General features: G+C 41.3%; 1 long non-coding RNA gene across 1 annotated transcript in view; it reads right to left on the bottom strand.

The window, feature by feature from the left end:
• LOC308351413 overlaps nucleotides 1-18,949 on the bottom strand; it is a 143,994-nt gene that overhangs the window by 11,168 nt on the left and 113,877 nt on the right. Inside the window, exon 6 of the long non-coding RNA XR_013967580.1 lies at nucleotides 13,128-13,186. This is a non-coding gene — a long non-coding RNA (uncharacterized lncRNA). The remainder of the gene's footprint in view (nucleotides 1-13,127; nucleotides 13,187-18,949) is intronic.

The following is an 18,949-nucleotide window of genomic DNA, read 5'->3' as shown; positions in this document are numbered from 1 at the left end:
CGGTGTGGGCTTCATGTTTTGTGGGCGTTTGTGTTTCTTTCTCAGAAAATGGCTGTAGCCCAGTTCACTTTTGTTTCAGCTCTGACGGTGGCTATTAATATCTCCTATTTACAGAACACACACCTCAGAGGAGCTCAAAACATTTACAGATATTAACCAAGCCTTGTCACATCCCTGTCAAGTAGGCAGGGACTCGATGGTACTTGCTTCATTTCAGGAGGAGAAACTGAGCCACTAAGAGGGCAAATTTCTTTGGCATGCCACGTAGACAGGACCCCACGGCCTACTCATGACCAGCTGTCTGCCAAGGCTGCCAAATGAGGTAGGTATTCATTCATTCTCTTCTCACTCGCTTATTACTCTAGTACTTTTCACACATGTGTAGATACACCCACACCCACAAATCCACTGTTAGATCTGGATGTGCAAATAGCATGTCTTTTTTTTTTTTTTCCTATGAACCTCTCCCAGAGTGTGTATTATAGGTTTCCCCTAGTAGGTGATCAATAGGTATGATTGATGGGTTTATAATATGCCTATACTTCTTCCTGGAGTGGCTTTCTTCCTCTCTGCCCAGAAGACTTCTAGATTCTGTTCAAATATCACGTCCACAGATGACCCTGCCCGAGGTTCCATCAGCAGCTAGGTTTCTGGGGATCCCATGGTACCCACTTCAACCAGGACCAAAGCCGTTCTACTGCAATTACTAAAAGGCATAATAGTGAAAAGAAAGGAACTGTGTGGTCTTTGAAATAGACAGGCCTCCATCGGAATCCTAATTCTGCCACTGCGTGACGCTGGACAAGGTAAAATGAGGATAATGATATTTACTCCGGAATCCATCGTGGGACTATTTGTAGTCAGAGGAAACAGAAACAATTGGAGACTCATCAAGATGGCAGTGGTTCAAGGCAGGATGGTCCATCGGTATTGAGAAATGCTCTCCTAGCCATGACAAAGACTAGACATGTACAAAGAAAGAACAAAGAAGTACTTCTAAGACAGATTAAGTGTGAAGAATAAGTTGCAGAGAATACGTATGATTCTATCATATGAGAAGCTCCCAAACCATTGTGCTGTTATGTACAGCCTTGCTTAAAGGGGAGACAAGTGATGGTTGCGTGAGAAGCACGTCCAAAGCAAGGCCTCAAGACACGGTAGCTGCTCCTCTTGCTAAGCCTGAGCTCCCTGGAAGCGGAACTGGGTTCAAATCTGTGTATCTTTAGCTCCTAGCACAGCATCTGGCACGTGATGGCGTCTGAGTGAGTGAAGGAACCCTACTCAGTGAATGATGCAATCAGGAATTAACTGCTGAGGCAGGAAATAAAAGTGTTAATGGGAATCACAGAGTCTTCTGTGCTGCTTGCAATGTTTTCTAATGTAGGAAGGCAACACAGTCCTTTGGGAAGAAATTGTCTCGAGGCCAGAGAGTCTAGATTAGTGTTCCTGAAAGCGTGGCCTCAGGACCACCAGCTGCCAAATCATCCTGGAGGCTTGTTGATCATGCAGACTCCTGGGTCCCACTCCTGATCTGAATCTGCGTAACTGGGACTGGGATTCAGGAAATCTGTGTTGGAATAATCTGGTTTTTATCTCTAGATAAAAGTTTGAGAATCACTGCTTTAGATCCCATGCTGCCTTCCTGTTTGACTTTGGGCAAATCACTAACCTTTCCAGAGTTTAGTTCCTTCTCTCTGGTGTAAGGGTTGGCTCTTGAACGCTCCTTAAATTGCGAAATTCTATGCCCATGACTAATCCAATCCATTGTGTTTAGGTAGGCCGCTATGTAAGCCCTACGAGATGGACAATCCAAACTCGGTTTGAGCTGTTGGGTCTCTGCTCTATTTATTGGATACTTTTCAAATTCAGAAGCTTCTTGTTACTTGCTCTTGCTCTTTATAATATTCTTTAATTACTAAAATCATCAGTTAAGGACATTCTCTGGGTGTTGGTTGTTAGTGATTAAAAAATATGGCTTTAATATTTTAATACATTTGTGTTATAATTACATTAATACAATGTAATGATTATGAGAAAATATAGGAAATACATATAGAAAATACACACACACACACAGGAAAGGGAAGGTGGTATGAAGACCTTGGAACAGATAGTGCAAACAGTGTTAGGAAAGATTACCCGAAAAAGCCAATAGAATGTCTCCCTCTGGCCACGGGTATGGATGAAATAAGAAGAATGTGTCCAGTCATTTTCATGGAATTTAAAAGCCAAGAGCACAGATGGCTGAGTTGAAGAGGGACTCTCTAGCATGTTCAAAGTGTAGCAGGCCAAAAAAATGGCAAGTGATAGCATCCTCCAGTAAATCCCAGAGGGTTAGAGGACAAAATTCAAAACCAAATTAACCCCTCCTTTAGTGTTCAGAGAGAGAAGACTTTCTTAGAGTGACCAAGACATGGCTCTAAGTCTTAATAAGAATACTCTGAGATTTTTCCTTAAGGTACTGTCTTTAAAGTCAAAGGATCTGTACTGAAGTGTTCTGTACACTGTTTAAATATTTGGTGACTTCTTAGTCACTCAGAGCCCCCATTTCCTGATCTACACAATCCGAATAATGGGCTCTATTTCCCACGGTTATTGGGAGAAGGGAACGAAATGATGCACGTGAACATGCCCAGCCTGTGCCCCAGGCACCTTAAGCATTAGGTCAGTATTTAAAAGAAAACACTCTTCTTCCCGCAATTGTATTGTAGAAAATTGTCTCATCTTCCTCACAGGAGCCTGATAGAGCGATGGTTTAAAACTATTCAAAAGGGTCATGCTTCTTGAAACTCTCAAATTGTCTTAATTTTAGTTTCTATGTTATTCCAGCTCTGCTCCATAGCCCTTTTAGTAATTAAAACAGACTCACACACATGTGCGGTGAGCTCTTTAGCAAAAAAAAAAAAAAAAAAAAAAAAAAAGGAAGAAGAAGTCTAAAGGCTCTTTCAGAGCCACTCTGAAATGTATCTTTTTTTTTTTTCAAGATTTTATTTGTTTATTTGACAGAGAGAGAGATCACAAGCAGGCAGAGAGGCAGGCAGAGAGAGAGGGGAAAGCAGGCTCTCTGCCGAGCAGAGAGACCGATACGGGGCTCGATCCCAGGACCCCGAGATCATGACCCGAGCCGAAGGCAGAGGCTCAATCCACTGAGCCACCCAGGCGCCCCTGAAATATATCTTATAAAAGAGAAACCAGTATTATCAATGGCAGCACAGGGTCAGTGACTTAAGGGTGATGAATTCTAGGGCCTGGGACGCTGTCTGGCATATAATAAGTACCAAGAAAATACGCACTAAATGAACCCAAGACCTAACGCTTCTAGCCATTGTAAAAGTAGGAAGAGACTTTAAAAAAATTTTTTTTAAGATTTTATTTATTTACTTATTTGTCAGGGAGAGAGAGAGAGAGAGAGCACACACAGGCAGGCAGAGTGGCAGGCAGAGGCAGAGGGAGAAGCAGGCTCCGTGCCGAGCAAGGAGTCTGATATAGGACTTGATCCCAGGACGGTGGGATCATGACCCAAGCCAAAGGCAGCCACTTAACTGACTGAGCAACCCAGGCACCCCTAAATTTTTTTTTTTATAAATGTTGATAATGTATGGTTAGTAGGCTGGAGGAGCTAAATGAAAATTCATTGTTAGTCTTAGTTCACAATGAAACAAGACACCTGAAAATAGGCTAATTCTCCAATAACCTAGATTACTGGAGTTATTTAGACATTTCTTATATTTCTACTAAACTCACCTCTGTCACTGCAACAATATCAAGCTCTTTCTGGAAAAAAATATCTAAGGGAGAAAGCTAAAACTCCTGAATTTAAAGCCATCATCTTTGGAATTCTTTGGACCTAGACCCAGGGGAATGAAGAAGAAAGTCTCAGCCCTTCTTACCCTCCCTTCACTGACTCTCTGGTACACTCACTCCTGCTCACTCATATTCACTCTCATTTTCAGGTCTGAGTCAGACACTTGTGTCTTGGCCTACACCTTCCTAGAAGCAAGTCTCACATTTTTCTTCTTCACTGCCATGTGCGTAGCCCCAGCTTAGTGTTGATCACATAGTAGTACAGAAGAAATATTTGCATATAAATTATATACTAGATGGAAATATCAGGGAGGTTTCATATTGGGGGAAGACATCATTGCTTTATACTTAGCCACTTCTAACGTACCTCACTACTTAGAGGATAGGCATCTCTTACATATTTCATATATGTATTCATTCACTACCTCAGAAGCTGTGAGAGTCTCAAGATCAGGGTAATGTCTTCCTCCTCTCATCCTCTCACAAACAGCCACTTCCAGGCTCCACCCACAGTGATTGGTGATTCACCAAAAATGGCTACCTGACTCAGAACCAACATGATCCAACCCATAAAAAAATGGCTACCTGACTCAGAACCAAAATGATCCATACAAAATGGCTACCTGACTCAGAACCAACATGATCCATACAAAATGGCTACCTGACTCAGAACCAACACGATCTATACAACCCACTCTGGACCTTCCAAGGCAGTAGGGATCATGTCTCACTCACACTGGCATATACTCGAGTGCCTGACACATCAAACATGCTCCATAAATACTGACTGAGGAAGGCAAGGAGGCAGTAGGAATGAAAGATACCCAAGGAGGCAGTAGGAATGAAAGATACCCAAAAGAAAAAAAAAAAAATCTAAATGTTTCAGTGAAGCCAAATGTGTGGCAAAATAAACTAATGTGCTTTTCTATTCATTTTATCTTGCATTCATTCAACAAATATTTATTGAGGGTCTAGTTTGTGCCAGCTGTTGTATGGCACCAGCGACCTACAGATGAATTATACAGAAGAGGGAAAACAGGTGTGCATGGAATGTCTACTCTAGTAGGGAAGGCAGATGTGCAGAAATAATTGCACATGTGCTGGGATTGGCACTCGGCAAGGACAGAGTATATTACCTCTTGTAGGGGTGCGGAGGAGGCATGAAGGAAACCATGGATTATCAGGGAGTGACAAGGAAAGAAAAGAGAAGATGAAAAAATAGTCAACGAAATTTATCTGCCCCTGCAAGCAAGGAACTTCTTGTAAAGATAAGTGTGCTCAGGGCATTAGTCACTTTAAGCTGATGGTTTAGTGTGATGACAAAAGCTGGTATAGCAAATAGACATCTTTTATACACAGCAATATTGACACACATCCAGCCAAGAAACCCCAACATTCCCATTTGACTGACTCACTGGACAAACTCAAATGCCTGAGCTCAAGTGTGGGCTGACCTCCTTGACCTTGACACCAACCCAGGAGCTGTGTCAGTATGTTTTAACAAATACTGGGAAGTGGAAATCTTGTGTTTCTCTTGGTTTTTATGGAGACAGCTAATGACTTGTACCTGGCCTTCAATATACAATTTTGTACCAGGGATTCAATCTCAGTAGGGAAGAGTGGCAGTGATAAAGGATGAGGATGAAAATCATTTGAGAAATTAACCAGAGAGAAGGACAAACACTCAAACACTAAACAAAGCTACTTGAAAAAGAGACCCAGAAATGAGTTATAATATTGACTTAGGATGAATTCAAGCTCAAGTGCAATTCCTTCCAATGTCAAGATGGGTACGAGGAAAACCAATGTGCCCTGGTGTTTGGCCACAACAATTCTTTGATCTGGCACTTAGAGAGGCATTTCTCCTGTGAGGCCTCCTGGTCTGCTTGATATCAAATGTGCAGTCATAGAGCCTGACCTCCATATCTGGGAAATGGAAACTTCGCTGTTGTTGAGTAGGTAAAATGGAAGAGGACCTGGGCTTACAAGTGTAGATATATGAATGATTGTCTCTCAGTGTTGGTCTGTACTGAAAAGGAGTGCAAGGAAGTAAGAAAATACATCTTTAAACAGAATACTTCTTATCACCAAGAATGTCTTTTTGTTCCATTTCCCAGGATTTCCTATCTGTCTTGAGGCAGTCCATGTAGAAAAGCAGGGGCTCACAGCCAAGAGTTTCAAACCCAGTCCCATCACTTAGGTGGCTGCTCTGGATAAGTTACTTGACCTGCGCATACTCAATTTTTCCCACCTAAAACATGCTGAGTTGGAGAGTAAGTAAAATTATGTGGCACCTGTAGATGCCCAATACATGTTGATTACTTTTTCCCACTCCCAAATGGAAATACAAGGTAAGAACCAATCCCTTGTGTTTGCTTATATGTTCTTGTAAGACAGGGACAATTGAAGAACCGCATATGTGGTGACGTGGGAGACACACCTGAGATACAGTTCTGAGTAATCAAAGGTAAATACAGGGCTTTGAGTTGCAATAAAGGAAAGAAGAAAAACTGTCCTCTAGGGGAATCATTTCTTTGTTTCATTCTTTTTTGCTCCCGTGAGCTCCCCATTTCATATGGTTCTCCCTCATGATGACTTGCTTCTGGATGCCAATGCTCTAGGTTCAATCACCCTCATGAAGAAGCCAGCTGCTGCAGGCAGCTCTTCTGGTGACACAGCTATCTTTCCCCTAACTCCTCAGATAAGTCTTCCCACTGGGAGGAAAGGCTGTAGAGATTTCATGCAGAACATGCAGCCCTTACTTGGTCTCAGCCCTAAGTCCAGCAAGCCAATGTCACTGTGATGTTTGCTTAGTATTTCTTCTATGAACAGTAAGGTGGAGAGAAGGAGAGAAGGGAGCACATCCACAAGATTCTCATGGGCTCCTATTGTACTGTTCTACCTGAATGGGTGTAATCGTAAAACTCAACAGCTAACGAACTAAATGGCAACTTGCACACACTTATAAAGGCTCGCTCAAAAGACTTACACCCATAGTCTCTAAAATTCTCTTTCGGCATAGAAAACAGATGTAGAAGGCACTTTCTTCTAGTGGCCTATCAGTCAGCTGAGCTTCAGAAATATGTGCATAAAAGTATTCATAAGGGAGGATTGCATTTTCCTTACTGGCTCAATGTAAGTATGATATAAATAGTATGGTATTTGTGTTATAATGAAAATGTAACATACATCCAAACATCCAAAAACTATTTATTAAGTACCTTCTGTGGATTAGGCAATGAGCTAGAGCAAGAGAAGTGCACGTGTAGAAGGGATTTTCCACATTCCCTTGAATAGTATCTATCAATACAGTCAGGATATACATCTCATGGGTAAACAGTGAAGTCTGTTGGCATGTTTTCCTAGTATATCACATTGAGCCCTTGTGATATTTTCATAAACATAGCTTTTTCACTCTTGGTGTGTTCTCTCTTCAGAATTTTTTTTGGACAATCTCAAAATAAAATTACACTTGCTACAGAAGTATTGATTCTAAAACAAGAGACTGAGATAGGATACTGTCGGCCTCAAATCCCAAGTAGAAAAGCAGCACACAATACCAGGATGACAAATGTCCTCACATAAAGCCATTCTTGTCCATAGTTTTCAAAGTAAGTCATGTTTGTGGTGATCTTTAAAGGAAAAAGAATGGAGAGTGGGAATGGACAAGAGAATGCCTAGTAAAATAATTCACGTTTCCCACATGCTTCAGAGATATGAACTCTGTGTGACTCCCACCACTACTAGCCACTGTTTATGGAACAGTAAACAAAGGCTAGGTATGTCACAGGACGTATACATATCTTCCTATTTAATTCCTACAACAGCATGAGGTAGGCGATATTTTTATCCATTGTCTAAATAAAGATGTGATGCACAGAGAAGTGTCATGTCTGAGGTCGCATAGTGAGGAAATGTAGAGCAAGGGTCTAAGACAGAATCAAGGGTCTGACTCCAAAGCTTATCTTAAGTTTCTAACTCTGGTCAAGTTCAATCTAAAATTCAAAGTGGGAAATCTAGTTGGAAGAGAGTAAGTGATGCCTCCAGGATATTTCCTTCATCTACACTAGTGACTCTTGCAACTTGTTGGATGGATCTCAGACTTCTCTAGAACAATTTTATGAGCACTGTAAATGCTTTCCCTAGAAAGGGGGTTATATATGTTCACAGTTTTTGTGTGTATATGCCATTCTGGGGGATTTCCAGGCTCCAAAACTACGTCTAAAAGCCTGTGCCCTGAAAGTTGCAAGACCTGACAGGGATGGAGTGGGTAGAAATGTCTCCTTGGCCAAACCAACCAGGTTGTACGAACTCTATAGTCTAAGCAATTCTTTACAAGCACAAAATTCACCCCCAACAGAGGCTGGCTACGATAGATCGGGACCCCAAATTATAAAGATATTCACAAAGAACACATAACCTGATTCTTGCTGGACCTATGAGTGGGAATGAGTCAGCAGCAGCTTCCAAGGGAGTAGGGGAGAATGTTGCTAGAATGAATGTCAACCCTGCAGCTGGGCTGGACCCCTTGGTCATGACCTTGAGGCTCAAGGAATTGGCTCAGACAGCTCTGAACTGAGTAGCCATCCCACAGACAGCCCATAGCCCGGCAGGATGTCCCTCTCTGACTCTGCCATCATGACACTGCCATCTGCAGCAACTGAGCTGTGATTTCTCGAGACCAAATTTATCACGCCCGAGATTCCATTCTTACATAAGAATCACCTGTCGCTCGTGTGTAAGTTTCAGCACTAACGGAGCCAAGGGTAATCAAGACTTAAAAGGAAGGGGCTGAATAAATATCAACCAGATTTCCTCTCTCTGGGGCCAAATTTTGAAAAATCTTTGTGCCCTCATGCACCCTTCATAGAAGACTGTCATTTTTCTATTTTCAGGCCTCATCGCTACTGTCAGGGGAAGGATGCTCTAAGAGCCACAGGCAATCTGTCTTCTTAGAGGTTCTCTTCAAGTTCTGACCTCAGTTTGCTTCAGCTTCTGTCTAGCCTCACAAGTTTCAGCCTGCCCTCATCATCAGCTAAATTAACCATAAAGCAAAGACTTGACTCACATTACAGAAGCCTGAAAGACATCAGTAGAAGCGCAGAGCTACACATCACTGTATCAGAGGCTGTTGGCCTAGGAAGAAGTACGGGAATGGCCCTCATATTTATATGGCACTTGGGGAATCTAAAAGATTCCTTTAGCCTGAGACCTTGCAGGGGAGCTTCAAGTGTATTGTCAGAGGGCAAAGAAAATGCCATTTGAAAGTGATAGAAGGAACCAGAGTTGTTTAAAGAGTAGTGGGGTTGGGATTGCAGGATGTAACAATGCCTAGGAGGGCAGGACCTAGGGCAGAGGGTGTCTCCTAAACTATTGGGGAAAAAAAAAAAAAGCCAGGAAAATTACTTACGGCTCTATTTGGTGAGATGTGAAAAAATTAAATTCAGACTAAGAAATATCTTGGGAAGGTTTGAATCTGTGACCCTGGGCAAATCGGTCCCTCCTCTGGGTTTCCATTTGTGAAACGGAGGAGCGGAATGAAGGCTTCTTCCTGCACTCGCCTGCCATGATGGGAGGTAGAAGAAAAGGCCTTTGAAGCCAACATAATTCCTCCTCTGTCCAGGGCAATGTAAACAACAATAACTCCAACAGCCTTCAGTCCTGCTTTTGAATGAGTTCTTTGCTGTCTGAGAGGTAAAGTAGTTCATTCCTTGGGGAAAAGTTGAATGTGGCATGGTGGACCATGCCCTTTTCACTCTGGTTTCATTATGTAATTCTGAATTAGGACGAACACATAGAACATTCAGTATAAGTTAACAAGGTTTTACTGAGTGTCCTCCTTGCACCCAAGGCTGCAGTTAAGTCCTCAGGGATAGAGAAAAAGCGAGAGACTCGTCCAGGGTCTTTGGAGTGTCTGAAGATTTTCTCAGAGGGTCACATGTCCTATTTTAAGGCAAGCAGGAAAAAAGGTGTTCTATTTTTAAAGTCTAATTTTTTAAAAGATTTTATTTATTTATTTGACAGAGAGAGATCATTAGTAGGCAGGCAGAGAGAGAAGGGGAAGCAGGCTCCCCGCTGAGCAGAGAGTCTGATGCAGGGCTCGATTCCAGGACCCTGAGATCATGACCTGAGCCGAAGGCAGAGGCTTAACCCACTGAGTCACCCAGGTGACCCTAAAGTCTAATTTTTAAAATAAATACCACTTCTCTTTTTTAATAGAAGCAACTGAGTTGGACCAGACTTACTCTTTTTTATGCCTTTACTAATACGTACTATTTATGCATTAGTTATCTTGTTATGCATGTCTACAAGAAGGCTCACTTCGGCATTTCTAGGTCTTATACCGGCTCAAATTCTGGCTGGGTGCCTCTAGGTAAAACACAAAAGTCAACGGAGGGGTGTGGGGGTGGGAGGTTAGGTGAGCCTGGTGGTAGGTATTACAGAGGGCACGGACTGCATGGAGCACTGGGTGTGGTGCATAAACAATGAATGCTGGAACACTAAAAATAAATAAATAAATGATCTAAAAAAAAAAAGTCAATGAAAACATTTTCAAGCAAATTTTCAAGCAAATGCACAGTTGTACATTTTGAAGTTCCACTCAAGTGCAATGTATATGTTATGAAAAAAACCTAAATGAATCATTTTTTTTTTGGAGACTAATTCCCCTGTGTGCACATTGGGTAATATTTTTTCACATCTATTGAACACGGTGCCCCTCAGGTTGATTCCTGGCAATGGAGTGTTATCCTTTGGTGTATACTCATTTTGCAGATATCAGGTAGACGCTCAGTTATACCGTTTTTCCCAGACTATTTTGTTTTTCTTTCAAGTTTTCTAAGACAAATCACTAATCACTGTATTTCAAAAATACGCCTTCAGCGCAAAACAGAACTTTTCAGCAAGTAAAAGTATTTCAAATGAGGTCTTTCGGATGCAAATTATCTTTGTCATGACCTGAAAGTACTTGTCTTAACTGTTCCCATATGGTTCCCGTATGGGTATGCTTGTGTGTGCCTTTAGTTGCATGGATTTAAACATACGAGAGTCCATGAATGGACATTGCCGGCCACATGACATACATCTAAGCAGTTTATACAATGATGCACCAAGAATGAAAGTGTGATACTCTTACTTGAGAAGTGATATACTATATATTATTGCCATGTTTTTCTTTCAATAACCCAAACCACTACTTCAGGACCCCAGGTGTTCAGAATTGAGTTGATTATACTCTTCTGTCCATGAAATGTCAAAGCACCTTTATATCCACTGTTCTTACGGTGAACATGATGAGCTGAGAGGCAAATATTTAGGGCATGAAACCATCCCAGTTTTCATGGGACTAAAGAGCTTCCCAGGACATGGCACTCGCCATGGGAAAGCCCCTGCAAATAGGGTACAAATTGGTCATTTGTGGATGTTATAATCATCATTTGTAATTGGGGAAACTGAGGCACAGAACAGCAAAGCACTTTGCTCAGTCTACCCAGACAACTGCACAGATGCAGGAGTCAGTCCTCTGTATTCCAGCGAGAACACATTCACAAGCAGACATGTCTCTGCTGTCTCCTCTACATCCTACTCTCACCTGGAATGGTAAGAAAACCAAGGTCATCTTTTCCTTTTTTTGTGTGTGCTACCATCCCAAACATCCTAGGCTGAGATGCTGTGGGTACCAGTGTACCGGGCCCTTTGTGAATTTCCTATATTATTCAAGAGGAGCAACATCGTCATTTGTATCTTGAAGAGAATGATAGAGAGTCAGAAGTTATAAATATCACAATTCTTAAGGGCAGAGCGAATACTAGTATGAGTTCTGTCTGCCCCATAAGCCTCCTCTTAGGACCACCAACTCTCTCCGGTCCTGACTGGGCCATATGTGTAATTTCATGAGACAAATCAGCTTCAGTAAACCTTAGGAAAGAACGGCCCAGTGGCCCCTTTGGAACCACAACATGGTACTAGCTACCATTTACTGAGGGCTCACAGTGTGTGCTGGGCACTGTGCTTAAAGCCTTGCCTGGATGTGATCCATTCAGCCTCACACTAATTCCACGCTGTAGTGATGAACGTCCCCATTGGACAGATAAGAAAAATGAGTCTGAGAAAGTTTAAGTGACTCATCCAATGTCACACAACTGATAAAGGTTGGAAGTTGGATTCACACCCTGGCAGTCTGATCCTAAATCTGGTGCTTTGAGCCATCCACTTACCACTCTGAATACCAGAGCCGAACAGCCCAGCTGCCGATGTTCAGTCCCTCAGATAGCGCTTGGCTAAGGAAGACCTAACACTAGCCTAGCTACCCATTCTGCAGATGCACAGAAAGTATGTCTGTCTGCCTATTTAGGTCAAAGGGCATGAGGGATTTTTAAAGATTTTTTTAAAATTTATTCCAGAGAGAGAGTTCTTGAGCAGGGGGAGGAGCAGCGGGAAAGAGACAAGCAGATTCCTCACTGAACGCAGAGCCTGACGTGGGGCTCAATCCCAGGACCCTAAAATCATGACCTGAGCTAAAATCAAGAATCAGACACTCAACAGACTGAGCCACCCAAGTACCTGTTTTGTTTTTTTTTTAAGATTTTGTTTATTTGCTTGAGGGAGAAGGAGAGAGTGAGCAGGGGGAGGCGCAGAGAGAGAGGGGGACAAGCAGACTCCACGCTTAGTGCAGAGCCTGACCTGGGGCTCGATCTCACAACCCTGAGATCATGACCTGAGCCAGAATCAAGAGCTGGATGCTTAACTGAGCCACCAGGTGTCTCAAGGCCTGAGGCTTTCGGATCATAGGTATTAAAGGATCTGAAAGAAGAGATTTTAATCTGTTGATTAATTCCAGAGTGAGCTAAATTGACCTGCCAAGCTTCTGTTACTTCTTCAGTACCTCTACTTCACTCTCTCCAAAAAATATAATCAACACAGTCTGGGCTTCTTTGAGAAATGAACTGGGTAAAATAATGGGAACGCACTATGCAAACTGTAAAGTGCTTTATACAATTATCCCATAAGTTGAGAAGCTTCCAAAATAGCAATTTCTTCCAATGCCCTTGCAAAGCAAATGAGACACAGCTGCTAGAAAGCTCTGCAAAGAGACAGAAATCCAGCTCTCTTAAACATTCAAGGGGGAAAACACACACCGTAAAATTACCCCAAAGATGAATTTTACAAGAACCACGGAAGTGTCATCAAGTTTTTCTATGGGTAATTCTAAAAGGGTACCAGCATCGCAAAGATCAAACAAGGCAGTTCCTCCACAGAAACCTGGGGAAACACAAGGCTTGAATGACAATTGCATAATAGTTAGAAATATAAATGATACTCACATGAGCAGAAGCGAGGAAGCCAAGTTTACTGGCTCTTCTCCATCTTTTCCAAGACAAGTCTGTTGGAGGAAAAAAAAAAGAGAGAACTTGCCCTAAACTAAATGAGGACTTACAAAAAAAGAAACAAGGAAAGTTACATGGAATGAGGTGTTCATAGAATGCCACGGAACCTGGAGGGTGACAGGGCGCTTGCCAAAGGGCAACAACAATTCAAGAGTTGGTGGAAAGAACTCAAATATAATCAGCATTCCTGGTCGTCTCAGAGCAAGATGACACCGCTAAAGAAAATGTTCCACAATGAATCTGGGGGGGCTGGGATTTGGTGGACCTTGCTTGGGGGTGGAGAACTCAGGGATGAGTCACAGAGTGCTCAGATGAAATGGATGAAAGCTGGAGGAAGCCGGGTTGGGTCTCTGCTCTCTTCCTCTTTCTCTTCCTCTCTCTTGAGAGATTTCAGGCCTTTTGCAATCAGCCAACGGGGGCAAGAGAGCCGGCCCTTGGGCATGAGAAACAGCCAAGCAGGCCTCACATGTGGCATAATGTATAGAAGCCATATGCCGTATAAGCAAGTCCTGAGATGCGGATGGGAGGAGGGAAGTCTTTTGTGGGACCCTGATGTGCTCAAGAGAATCAGCGGTGCAGACGCCTGTCTCCCCCAGGGGAAGAGCCCCTAGGTTATCAGAGAAGCAGGCTAAGCAGATTTTTTAGATTCTTTGGAGGAAAAGAAAGTCCCAGTTCCTCTTAGTAAGTAATTTCTATCTTTATCAACCCTTTTAGCTATTAAGCTCTGTGCTTCAATTAACAGCATCTTCTCCTGTTCTCAACTGTCCTCAACTGGTCTTTGCAGACATGAATGAGCATTTTATTTTCCTACTGAAAGTATAAATCTGTCATATGGTTATACATAGTTACTCTCTTACTAAACTCATGTTGGAAACCCAGGCAGTTCTCCCACCGCTTCCCAGATGAGAACTTTGCATCTCCCACCTAGGTTATAGAAAGGAAAAAAAAAACACAAACAAAAAAACATTTTGATGCTCTGGCATCATTTTTCCCATTTTAGGTGGCTAACTATAGGTAGAGCAGAGAGCTTACATTTTCACATACTAAGAAAAAAATGTTAAAGGGTTGAGAAGTGGAGAGTTGATACTTCTATATTCACTTTTTTTCAAAATGCTTGCATTGATTTCTTTTTTGTTCTGGAATAAATTTAAGTGTAAAATGTTATGTTGTATATATTCATTATTTAATGAATTTATTGAATTTACATAATATTCATGAACTAAATATTATATTTGTAAGTTGTTCCGCCAGCCAAACTGTTCTCCTTCATTCATAAATGGAGTTTCTCAGTATTCAACAACTGATTACCATGAATGAGGGGAGTGTTACATCTTTAGAATTCTCCCAAAAGCTGTTAAAACCAAGCTACTACCATTTGGTTTTCTTCTTAAAAATAGAAAGTTATTGTTCTTGATTTTTCTTTGTTCTGAATAGAAAATCTTTAAAATTAGGTTGGGTTTTCTTTTTTGTTGTTGCTTTTTTGTTTTTTTCATTGTGGCATTCCTGTAGGAAGAGAGAGGGATCGCTCTTTTTTTCATCAACCAGAACAATACTAGTTTGAAGCACAGCCAGGTTCTAAAGAAACTATATTACAGCTTTCAGGAATGGGAAGAGCTTTTTCTCTCGTGGGACAAAAGGTGAGATTTTTCCTATTGTCTTCAAGCTCTGTTAATATCAAAGCGTAAGTCCTTTCCACATACATGTCCAGAACTGTAAGCTGAATCCCATGATAGACAGCAAAGTGCGAGGACTCCTTGATTCTGACCAAGCCAGCAACATGCACTTGAATTTGAGCTGGATTTAGATGACAAGTCAATGGCAGAATAGTAGTAGAAAGAAGACTGTGGACTTAGAAGTCGAATCACATCGTGATCTTGGTGAGGATTTTGCTCTTTCATGGGCAGCTTGGTATTTTAATTTACTTGGCAATTTGCAGACTTGCCTATTGTAGCATTTCACATCTCCCCAATTCAATTTCCTCCTCTACACAATTAGCACAACTTACCGTGCAGGTCTATCATAAGGATCAAATAAAATGTATATTTCAGATGCTTACTATAGTGTCTTGCACGCAATGCTCAGTGATTGTTTCTTGTGATTCGGTCCTTATATGGTTCCACTGCTAAACACCGGTCCTCAATAAAGTAATGCGGGGCTACAGTAACCTTCTGCCACCACCTTCCCCTATCAAAAAATACACAGCTAACTGGGAATAGTCCCCTAATTTTGACAATTTTATTTTACACTTGTAAAGGAAACACATCACCCTATACCTACTACATAATTGATTGGACCCTTACCATGAACACTGTGCTGTAAGAAACATTTTACATGGGCAATCTCATTTCACTTCCCCTACAATCCTATGAGTTCAATGCTATGATTATTCTTGTTTTCTTCAAACATACTTGGTTCAGCAATGAAGAACCCCCACTAAGTATTTTTTAAACATGTTTTATTATAATTGCAAAACATTTATGCAATGCCTTCTGAATTGAGTTTTGTAAATTTTGTTCAAGCAAAGCAGTAAGATATAATTTATAATTTCAATCCTTCAGAAAGTGTTTTATATATATATATATATATATATATATATATAATTTTTTTTAACCCCAGAGAGGAAACATAATTTAGATTAAAGGGTCTACTATCTCTCTCTTTTTAATCATATGTGTTCTTCCTATCTCTGATTAAGTTTAAGACCTTATCTTAAACAAGAATGGCCAAAACTCCTATTAGTATCTGTTTAAGAACTGCAGCCAATGTCTTCAAAGTGCCAAATGATAACTGACAAGATGGTCGAGGTCAGCCATCTTGCTGAAATGAAGAGCAAGAGATCACTGTAGGAGAATTCCCACGGAAATCACCCCACCCACATTCACCATCAAAAAAACATTATGGACATTCATGCGCACTGAACTGTCAAATAAAAAATGTTCTACACAAACACCCCTAATTTTGAACAATTTTGAAGATTAGTGGGGCAATGAAAAATGCCTGCTTGATACTGAGACATTTAGAAGAAAAGAAGGGTTCCCTAGTAGAACGGACATTACATTTCTATTTTCAAACCTCAGTCAGTTCAGTTCATTTAGGAAAACTCCTAAAATGAAACATTTATTGCATACTTCTTATATTGTGTTTGGCTTTGTTTTATTTTTTGAATAAATATTTGTAGAGGCATATATTTGGGCTTTATTTTCTTTTGAATAATTTTATGAGATAATGTTGTTTCTTACTTCTTGGGAGAAAACTGAGGCAGTCCAAAGGGATTTTGCATAGGGTCTCAACACTCCATCTTCCTCTCCCACCAGCATTAGTGCCCCTCAACATCCCCAATCCTGTGGATGAAAGTATCTGATTTCTCTCTGAGACCAAATCTTTTGCTTGGTTACTAGATATTATGGCCATTTGCCAGCCCAACAAAATTGCTCAAGGAATTCTTCCTGTATTTCCTGAGACATTAATCTGTCCCTGTCTACTGGATCATTTCCAGCAGTGCGCCATATTGTTATTTCTCCCAACTCCAAACCAACACAAACACCACCACCACAACCAAACCCTCAGCTTGACCTCACTTTCTCCACCTGTTTCTACTCCATTTCTCTGCTTCCCTTAGCAGGAACTTCAAGAGCCAACTTTCCTCACTATTTCCAATTCTTCTTCTAGCATTCTGTCTTTTAAACCAGACTTTAACCATTACCGCTGTACCAGATATATTCTCATTAAGGTCACTGGTAATCTCTAGTTGTGAAATTCAATGGCAGATTTTCAATCTTCATCTTACTTGATGGATTATCAGCATTCGACAGACACTATTTTTCATTCTCCTCTACTTGATACACTTCTTTCTCTTGGTTTTTAGAACATTATACCCCCTACTTTTCCTCCTACTCTGATGGCCATTCTGTCTCCATCTCTCCTTGTGATTCCTTTTTTGATCTCTTAATGCTGGAGACCCCCAGGCTTCAGTCCTGGCCTTCACTATTTTATCCATACCCATTCACTGATAATCTCATTGAGCCTCACAGCTTTTAATATCAACATGCTGACAACTCCATCTGTAGCCCAGATGTACTCAGTATATTCTTACAAGCCCCATATACACATGATCAACAACCATTTTGACTTGGCAAATTCACTACATCCAAAACCCAAATCCCAGTATTCCCCACAGGCCTGGTTTTTGCAGCCTTTTACATCTCAATTGATAGCAATTTCATCTTTCTTGTCCCTTAGGCCAAAACCTTGATTACTTTCTCTCTAGCACTCCATATCCAATCTGTCACAAAGTCCTGCTGAACTCTACTTTCAGAAATAGATGCAGAATTGAACTACGCATCACCTCTACTGACCAATGCATGGCTCAAGCCACATTGTTTCTGCTTGGGTTATTGGCATTGTCTCATTCTCTTCGTGTCTACCCTTGCCTTGCTCAGTCTATTCTAAATACAACATTCAGACAGATCCTTCTTTGAAAGTCAATACCTTGCAGTGATTCCCATTTCACTCAGATGAAAGCCAATGTCTTTTCCAGTGACCTACAAAGCCTTGCTTATATGGTCTTGACTTTGCTTCTGTTACCTCTCAGATCTACTACTACTTTCCCTTCACACATTTTGCTTCAGCCCCACTGGCCTCTTTGCTATTCTGTAAGTATGTCAGGTAAGCTTCTGCCTTTTGGCCTTTGCATTGGCAATTCTTTTTGTCTGTCACACTGTTACCCAGATATATACGTGCTTGTAGTGTTACCTGGAGGACCTTTGCTCAAGTGTACACACAGCCCTCTCCTGATAGCCCCTGAAGTCCTAAACCTTGTTGCCCTGCTTTCATTTCCTCTTTTCCACAGGGTCTACCACCAGTAATATAACGTATTGATTTATGTATTATGTTTACTATCTGACTGTCTCTGCTAGACTGTAGGCTCTGCAAGGGCAGGAATTTGTAGGTGGTCTTGGTCATGCCTGTTCCTAGGCATCCAGAATAGTGGTTGGCATATAGTCAGTCAATGGGTGTTAAATTGCACTGAATTGAACTGAATGAAATAGGCTCTAGGAAAAGAATCTGAATTGATGACATTATGCCTGTCTGAAATAAATACATGACTTAAAATCACTTGATAGAGGATTATTGTCTAGTATCTAATTAGATCATAAAGCAAGAGGCGAGGACACTGGGATAACATGGTCCATTTGTTGGGAAAGAATATGGAACCAAAAAATGACAATATGGGGGAAAATGCAGACAAATTGTCCCTCTTTTGCTTTTGAAGATTCAGGCAATATTTTCAGATGACTCAAGAAGAAGTTTGGAAAAGATCACAATAATGGGTTCTATAAAATCATGAAGGAGCTGAATGTTCAACTTGAAACAACAACAACAACAACAACAAGACAATTCTGGGTTTCTTTCTCCAATATTTACTGTAGTTCTATACAGACACTCTGACCTATCGATGTCTGCCTGTGTTTTGTGCTATTGATGGTTATCTAGGTCCCATTTTATGAAAGCAGTCTCAGAAAAGAGCAGTGGTCCAAGGAATATTTATTTTTACCAGTCTCGACAATCTTCAGGTAGCAATGTTCTCAGCACGTGGTCCCTGGACCTTCAGCATCAGCACCACCTGGGAGTTTGTTAGAATTGCAAACTGTGGAAACCCACCCCACCCCAGCTCTACTTATTTAGAAATTTGAGAGGCGCATCCAGCTATCTGTGATTTAATAAGTCCTCCAGGAGGTTAGGTATGCCTAGATGGCTCA

Source organism: Martes martes (assembly GCF_963455335.1).
Source record: "Martes martes genome assembly, chromosome: 10".
Taxonomy (NCBI): Eukaryota; Metazoa; Chordata; class Mammalia; order Carnivora; family Mustelidae; genus Martes; species Martes martes.
The sequence above is the reverse complement of the archived record's forward strand: the minus strand, read 5'-3'. Positions and strand labels throughout refer to the sequence as shown.